Genomic DNA, 9,323 nt, shown 5'->3' with positions numbered 1-9,323 from the left:
ATGCCGAGATTGCTTGTCACGAGAAATTGGTTCGTCTACCTCTTCCATCCGGCAATATTTTGCACGTCTATGGAGACCGACCTTCGAAAGGACTGAAGTTGATGTCATGTACTCAAGCGAACAGATGCTTACGTAAACAAAACTTTGCCTTTCTGGCTCAAGTGGTGGAACAAAAGGGCAAAGGGAAGAACATAAGCGATGTTCCAGTAGTGTGTGATTTCCCTGATGTCTTTCCTGAAGATCTTCCTGGTCTTCCTCCACCCAGATCTGTTGACTTTCGTATCGATCTCATACCTGGTGCGACTCCTGTCGCCAAGGCTCCTTATCGACTTGCACTTTCTGAGATGCAAGAGCTATCCAGCCAGCTGCAAGAACTGCTCGACAGGGGATTCATTCGCCCAAGTACCCCTCCGTGGGGTGCTCCTGTTCTATTTGTCAAGAAGAAAGATGGTTCGTTTCGTATGTGTATCGACTATCGTGAACTTAATAAGCTTACCGTTAAGAATTGTAGGCTCGTTTGGCGACCCGAATAAGTTGATCAGAGGTGTTTTCGTCAATTACAGGTGCGGAATAACAAGTAATCAACGTAGGAATAGCTTGCAATACACTTTAAACTCTTTCTGTATTGATTTGACGGTAAATACACTCAGTTCTCGATCCGGCAGCACTTCGGTACGAGATTCAACCAACCGTTACAAATGAGATCGCTCTTGGGGTATTTATAAGGTTCTGGAACCGCTTATTGGACAGGCCCAATAAGCGGCCCACACATGCCATACGAGCGATCCAACATGTTACCACTCGAGCGGCCCAACCATGTTCGTTCGAGCGACCCATAAACCTAATTTGACTCTATAAGCGATCCAACTATCTTAAATCTATACAATCTCATAACTTCTCGTATATTGTGCCCAGATCTAATATTCTAAGTCTATGACTCGATACAAGACGTAATCAGCAGATGTAGTGCACCAACAAACTCCCCCTCAGATGTTGATGGAGTCGACTATCGAGTCACACCATTGCTGTGTCTTCACATCTTCAGTCTTGATCAGTCTTTGGGCTTCTCTCTTTCTATCTTCAGACTCCCCCTCTCGATTTGCTGGCATTCCTTTATTCTTCAGCAACATCTTCAGGATCTCTGTCTGGCTTTCCTGCATAACCTCTACCTCAAAGTAAATTTCTTTCACATATATTTCAAACCTATATTACTGCACCAATTCAGTCTCTTCTTCAAAACAAACACAGATTTTGATGAACCACTTGAAAGGTTAGATTATGAAAACAGTTAATTTCACACAAACACTCCCCCTCAAGTATTGCTCATCATGTTTAGCACTCGGAATTTTGAAAATCAGCTATCCAACATCAGTTGTCGAAAATCTTTTTGAATTTTCAAAACTTTATGCTAAACCACACCAAAAATCTTTTTGAATTTTTCTGAAAGAAAATAAAATGCAGAAAATGAAATATTTACAAACAATATTTTTGTGAGCTCGTGCAAGAGGATCATATCAGTTTTTGAGACAAACCACCAACACCGTTAAGCTTTAAACATACTAAGTTCTAAACAATTTACCTAGATTGTCAGTATATTTGTCCACTTCAATTTTCAACACAAATTTCAATCGATTCGAGATACGATATTAATGTTTTAGAGACTTAAACTTAATTGTGTATCACTCCACTTGAATATACTCCCGTATCCAGATCCCAAATATTCAGTCTTACAGGTGAGTATACCACAGATGATATCTGTAAAGGAGTTATGTGCGAGGGCCGTGAGAGCTCAGGTCGATACTTCCGTATACGCAGAGAGATGACGGCTTCGACTTTTGGTGTGTCCCCTTTAGAGGATCTTTTGATTTCAACAGCAGCGACTATCAATTTTATTGTTTCATCAGCTTGCTGAGGGCGGCGCTTTTTCAAGCATTTGCAGAAAGTATTATCCGGGGACTAGGTCAGTACTTCCATACAGCAGAAGTCCCGGGATAATACCCCAGATATCACTGAGCATAAAGACCTAGTATCTCAGAATACGGGACCTTTCAAACAAGATTTCGGGGGTTACCCATATATCCAAGAATAGTTACCCACGAATCAAGCAAGTTTGATTTAGGTTTATATCTCGTTTCAATTTACTAAATGTGCGAAAATCTACTGACACATCCGCAGTAAGATCGTTTATCACATTTAAACTTTCCAATTCTTTAGCGTGTCGTGATAGTCCACTGATGTACTATCATTTCCTCTTTTATGCAACAAAAACTCATTTTTCAGTTTTATCATGTTTTTGTATTTTTCAAATTTTCTGATGTTTTTGGATTTTCTAAAAATTCTTACTCCCCCTAAAATTCAAATACATCTAATGAAAATTGAAAACAAACTGTACAAAACATGACAACTGATATCGAATCACCTCAATTCGCCATTCACTTGGCATAAACAATCAGAACTCCCCCTATCAACAAACTATTTTCCCATTTAGATTTCAAAACACTTAAGTTTGTTTTAATCAAAATGGTTTTTCTGGAAAATAAGTTTGATTGCTTTTACCACCTGTAGGTTACCATTTGTAGGAATATCCAACAAATGTTCGGGGATGTGGTTCATCATCTTGTCTTCCAACCAGAAGTAGGAAAATACAAGTACAAATTAATGTCCTTGATTTACCATACGCAATCAAAACATCTAACCGCTTGTAATTATAACCAACAAACATAAACAAACCTTTTTACCGCTTGTATAATTGACATTACCGAATAGAATTTTGAGAAAAATGCCGATTCATGCTCCACGCTTACCAACCTGGGAGCTCCGGCAAGTCCTGAGACTTACTGTTCATAATATGTACCATCCCAGTCACAAGCCAGGGATGGTTCAACCTTTTCCTTCTTTGTTTTCTTCTCGTAAAATTCCTTAACCCCTTTGACTTTTCGATCAATCATTTTGCCAAAGATGTGTTTTACCTTGGGGTTAAAGACCTTTTCAGCATCAAATACCTGTTCATCATGATAAAATTGATTAGAAATCTCAACTTTACCAATTTTCTTTTTATAATTTTCAGCCCGAAGTGATGGAAACTCATCATCACTAACACTCGGAACTGAAATCTCATCTTTTACATCAACTTCACATTTTGAGACAACTTGTGGCTCAACTGACTTTATGGAATCAGTTTCATCGCCCGAAGATAGCTCCTCTGATTTCGATCTATCAGAATCATCGCTAGAGCCTTCATCACCCTTCTTAACAACCCATTTCTGATTGTCAGATTTGGCTCTCTTTTTGTAAAACTTGTTCGAACTCTCACCAATTTCAAAAATAGAATCTTTGAACAATTTTGTTCTATCCAGTGGTGATTCGAACGCAAACACCTTTTCTGAGATTTTGCGAAAAACTCCCTGTTTTGATTGTATCGCCTGAGAACAATCTTTGGCGATATGTCCAACATTGTTGCACTTGAAACAGATTCTCGAGTCTTTCTTTTGTTCAGCTTGTTTCTTTTTCAGAAACTCACTGTTTTTTTCCCTCCAGAAACATGTCTTTTCTTCTTCATCAGTCGATGTACCTGAAATAAAGGACATTTTGGATTTAAAATCACGAACATATTTCTCATTTTTCTGTTTTTCTGTAGGAATAAAACCTAATCCTTTCTTTTTGAAATTACCGCTATGGTTTGACCTCTTTTGGAAATCTGAACCAGAACTGTAATTCTTTTTCTTGTTTAATCTCTGTTGTACTCTTGAGGTGTATTTTTTAGGTTTTTCATTAAGACATAATTCTTTAATTTCAGAAATATTAATTTCTGTGAGTTTGAAAACCTTGTTTATCAATTCAGTTTTGACACCTCTTAATGGAAATTCCTCATCAGAATATAATTTGTCCGAATTATTCAAAGTATAAGCAACTTTAAACAACCCGTCATCCAAATTAGATTTTGATAACAAGAATTTTCTATCATAAACTAATTTTCCCTGTTTTTCTGTTTGACTCGGAGCTTTTGACTCAGATTTTGACTCTGACACGGACTCCGGCTTTGACTCGTCACTGTCATCACTATCTAACACATGATCCACAACTTTCTTCATCAATTGAGACTGTTGATCAGTGTCAGACGATGTAAACACAACATCAATATTTTCAGGAAGATTGACCGACGACTCTGACTCCCACTTTAAATTTGTAGCCTTTTTGACTCTTTCATCGTTAGGATGTCTAGGCAAATATCCGTTTTCCAGTGGAGGTGGACATCTGTTATAACTGACACCTTTCTTCTTACCAGATGACGTCTTTTCAGTATCCTTTTTCTTGTCACTCTTCCTCTTGTCAGCAATCTTTTCTTCAATACTAACTTCAGCTGTTTTTTCTTCAGTTACTTCATCTTCTTCCCAGATCTTCATGCTCTCAACAGTAGGATAAATCCTGTCAATCACATAGGAAGTACATGAGTAACTTTTTAATAAACGATTCACTCTCTCCGTTTCGATTCGTTGCAACTCAAGCTTCTGTTCTAAAACAACACACTTCTCAATATAGTTGTTTACAACTTTCTGCTTAGTCATAAACGCTCCCTGAAGAGTCTTCATTGCTACAGCTTGTTCTTCACTTGTTTGATTGTACTGATTCATTGTCTTGTTCAGCACATCATATGACTCCTTCAGACGGTTTAAGTTGTGCATCAACGTGTTGTTTTGCTTTTTCACAATCTCACAATTTTCACATTTAACAGAAACTTCTTTCGCATCAACACTTTCATCAACTTTGAACTTAGGCACTTCTTTCACAGTTTGCCTTTTCATCACCGGCACTTCTTCATCATCACTACTCACCGGTGTTTTAATCTTCTTCTTTTTCTTTTCCTTCTTGACTTTTTCATCTTCGCTATCACTCTCAGCAAGCAACTTCATATCTTCTCTGTATTTTCTCGCCCAATACTCTGTATCATCATCACTATCATCTACAATCTTTGCTGTAAATGCAGTGTAAGCTGTGGTTTGATCAGGAATGTGATCATCCCAAGTGAAGTTTGCCCAGCTAAAATCTTCTGGTAACCTTTCATCATCTTGATCAATTATCAAAGCACTACCATCTTTTCTTTTTCCACAATCATAACTGCTTACACAAGCTCTCTTTCCGGTATCTTCAATCACATCTCTTCCGTGTGCAGTCTGAGCTTGATGTTTCTGTTGTTGAGATGATTGACCAACTTGATGATAGATGGCTTTGCGATAGTAATCGTTGTTGTTGTTGAACGGATTTTGAACTCCACTTGCTTCTCGGTTTGTGCACTCCCTCTTGAAGTGTCCTTTTTCCCAGCACCGAAAACAAGTAACTTTAGATTTGTCAAAACCTAAAGTAGAAACATTCGCATCAGGAAGATCATCTCTCCCCGTGATTTGTTTAAACTTCTCAGCTCTCCGTAAAACACTAGCCAAACACCACTTTATATCCATCAACTCCATCTCTTCAGCATCTATCTGGTCGTAGTCTTCTTTGGTTAGCATTGGATTGCCGATACGACCTGCAACAAAACAAGTGTAAGATTCCAAAACCATTCCTAATAAAGACATTTGGTTTTTGGCAATATCCTCAGAATAATCTTGATCATTCTCAAGATTTAATACAATGTTGCACTGTAATTTTCTCCTGTTTTTAGTTGCAGAGATGTTTGGATCAAATGATGGAAATGAAGTAAAACTGGTCTTGCTGCTTGATCCAGATGATGGGCTTTCAGATAAGCTCTTGGCACTCATACCAGTCACAATCTTTGGAGATGAATTCGACAATTTTTCATTTACCCCAGCTTTATAATACAATCCAATATCTTGTTCACCATCGAAATCTTTCATTCTAATCACTTTTCTCTGCTCCATTTCTTGAGCTTCAATCTTTTCGATAAACTTACTGAGCGTCAGATTGCTAAAACCTTTCTTGTTTCTGAGCATCATCAAATATGTGCCCCAACTCTCATATGGCAATGCATCAGCAAGTTTGTCAATCAACTCTTCATTACTCTTTTCAATACTCAATCTTTTCATATTCGCAAGCAGATTACAATAACGTTCAATAATTTCTCTCGTGCTCTCATTCTTCAATCCACGGAATAAATCGAACTCTTTCTTCAGAAGAGATTTTTTACTCTTGACCATCTCCTCACTTCCTCTAAACTTCGAACGTAACGCTTTCCAGATCGAGTACGACGTTCCATTGTGCTGTAGCAGAACCATGATATCTTCTTTGACTGCCTGTTGAAGAAGACTTAGCATCATTTTCTCATTTTTGTACTTCTTCCTCTCATCATCTCTAAGATCTTTGATTGGAACTGGTTCTTCATCACTATTCAATGGTCGGATATACTTTGTTTCTACGCATTCCCAAGCGTCAAGATAATTCGCTTGAACCCAATTCTCAAACCGACCTTCCCAGCCTTTATATTCTTCGATATTCATTAACTTGGGAGGTTTTTGCATCGTCCCGGTTTCGTTTTCTAGCATTGTTGTTTGAATAGCGGTGATTGAAGTACTTGGAGTAGCGAACGCGTTATAGAAATCCTCGTCCATTTTCAAATATTCAAAAAATATTTCAAACAGTCCTTAAAAGCGATCTAACTGTTCAATTTGTCACAAAGGCGGTCCAATAAAATCAGATGAGCGGACAAGATGGGTCCAAATAAGCGATCCGGGTTGAATGAACACAAAAGCGGTCCAATCGATGTCCGTTCGAAGGGTTCACAACACTAATTTGGAGCGATCCAAGTAATCAAAAGCCAATAAGCGGTTCACAATCGATCGAATGAGCGGTCCGGATAGATGAATGGGCCAAATAAGCGGTCCACAATCAGTCAATTTCGAGCGGTCCAGAACAGTTCAGAAAAGCGGTCCACTTTCGGACATCATTTTGGCACACTATTTCTTTGAATTACAACACCAAACTTTCAAGGGTTTGTCTCTGGGTAGTTGCGCACAATCCCTGAGATTTTCAGCAAATTTCGACCGTTGAAAATGTCTGAATCTGAAAAGAATGAGTAGAAGACAGTATTTTTGATGATTTCCAGCTATTTCCTGTAGAACTCCTCCTCCTGAAGCTCTGATACCACTTGTAGGCTCGTTTGGCGACCCGAATGAGTCGATCAGAGGTGTTTTCGTCAATTACAGGTGCGGAATAACAAGTAATCAACGTAGGAATAGCTTGCAATACACTTTAAACTCTTTCTGTATTGATTTGACGGTAAATACACTCAGTTCTCGATCCGGCAGCACTTCGGTACGAGATTCAACCAACCGTTACAAATGAGATCGCTCTTGGGGTATTTATAAGGTTCTGGAACCGCTTATTGGACAGGCCCAATAAGCGGCCCACACATGCCATACGAGCGATCCAACATGTTACCACTCGAGCGGCCCAACCATGTTCGTTCGAGCGACCCATAAACCTAATTTGACTCTATAAGCGATCCAACTATCTTAAATCTATACAATCTCATAACTTCTCGTATATTGTGCCCAGATCTAATATTCTAAGTCTATGACTCGATACAAGACGTAATCAGCAGATGTAGTGCACTAACAAGAATCGTTATCCTCTCCCTCGTATCGATGATCTATTTGACCAACTACAAGGCACGTCCTACTTCTTAAAGATTGACCTTCGTTCTGGTTATCATCAGCTCCGTGTTCTCGAAGATGATGTACTCAAAACCGCTTTCCGTACTCGTTATGGGCACTACAAGTTCGTGATCATGCCTTTTGGATTGACCAGTGCACCCGCCGTGTTCATGGATCTTATGAATCGTGTGTGTAAACCCTATTTGGATCATTTTGTGATAGTCTTTATTGATGATATTCTTATTTATTCTAACACTAAAGCGGACCATGCTCGTCATTTACGCTTGATGCTTGGACTTCTACATGGTGAGCGTTTGTATGCTAAATTCTCTAAGTGTGAGTTTTGGATTAACGAAGTACAATTTCTTGGTCATGTCGTTAGTAAGCAAGGTATTCATGTTGACCCTTCTAAATCGAAGCTGTGAAGAATTGGAGTACGCCTAAATCTGCATCTGAGATTTGTTCCTTTCTAGGATTAGCGGGTTATTATCGTCGATTCATCTTAGACTTTTCTAAGATTTCTGTTCCTCTCACTTCGTTGACTCAAAAAGCGAGACCTTTTGCTTGGGGTCTCGAGCAAGAGGAATCTTTTCAGACTCTTAAGACTCTTTTGTGTAACGCTCCTGTTCTTACTCTCCCCGACGGGAATGACGATTTCGTGGTATATTGTGATGCCTCAAACCGTGGTTTGGGCTGTGTGCTCATGCAGTGGGACAAGGTTATTGCTTATGTCTCTCCTCAACTCAAGGTGCATGAGAAAAACTATACTGCTCACGATCTGGAGCTTGGTGCAGTTGTGTTTGTGTTAAAGATCCGGCGACACTACCTGTATGGTACCAAGTGTGTGGTTTTCACTGACCATAAGAGCCTTCAACACATCTTTGACCAAAAGGAACTAAACATGCGACAGAGGCGTTGGGTGGAATTGCTTAACGACTACGACTGCGAAATTCGCTATCATCCTGCCAAGGCGAATGTAGTGGCCGACGCTCTTAGTCATAAAACTCATGTTAATGCTATTCGTATCTCTAGTGATCTCCATGCGTGTATTTGTGAAGCTCAGTATTCATCAGCTAATGAAGGTAGTCTATTCGTTGAAATACATGGTGCTGCTGTGGATCAACTCGAAACTAAGTCTGATGGACTTCAATACTATCTCAATCACATCTGGGTACCGGATCACGACAATCTGCGTGAGCTCATTATGAATGAAGCACACAAATCTCGTTACTCTATTCATCCAGGCGCTGATAAGATGTACCATGATTTGCGTATGACTTATTGGTGGCCTGGTATGAAGAAGGACATTGTTGCGTATGTTTCTAAGTGCCTTACTTGCACGAAGGTGAAGTCTAAGCATCAACGTCCTTCAGGACTCTTAGAACAACCCGAAATCCTTGTTTGGAAATGGGATAGCATCGCTATGGACTTTATAACTAAACTACCTCAAACACCTTCTGGTCACGATAGTATCTGGGTGATCGTTGATCGTTTGACCAAATCAGCCCACTTTCTTCTGATTCGTGAAGATTATAAAGTGGAGAAGCTTGCCCGAATCTATACTGATGAGGTTATATGTCGTCACGGCATACCTCTCTACATAATCTCTGACCGTGATGGTCGCTTTAAACATTTCGAAACTTCAACTTTGTGTCTCAGCAAGTACACATAACCATAACTACTATAGTTGTCGGTAAAAGTAATGAAGTATCTTTC

Source organism: Helianthus annuus, chromosome 16, assembly GCF_002127325.2.
Source record: "Helianthus annuus cultivar XRQ/B chromosome 16, HanXRQr2.0-SUNRISE, whole genome shotgun sequence".
NCBI lineage: Eukaryota > Viridiplantae > Streptophyta > Magnoliopsida > Asterales > Asteraceae > Helianthus > Helianthus annuus.
The sequence above is the reverse complement of the archived record's forward strand: the minus strand, read 5'-3'. Positions refer to the sequence as shown.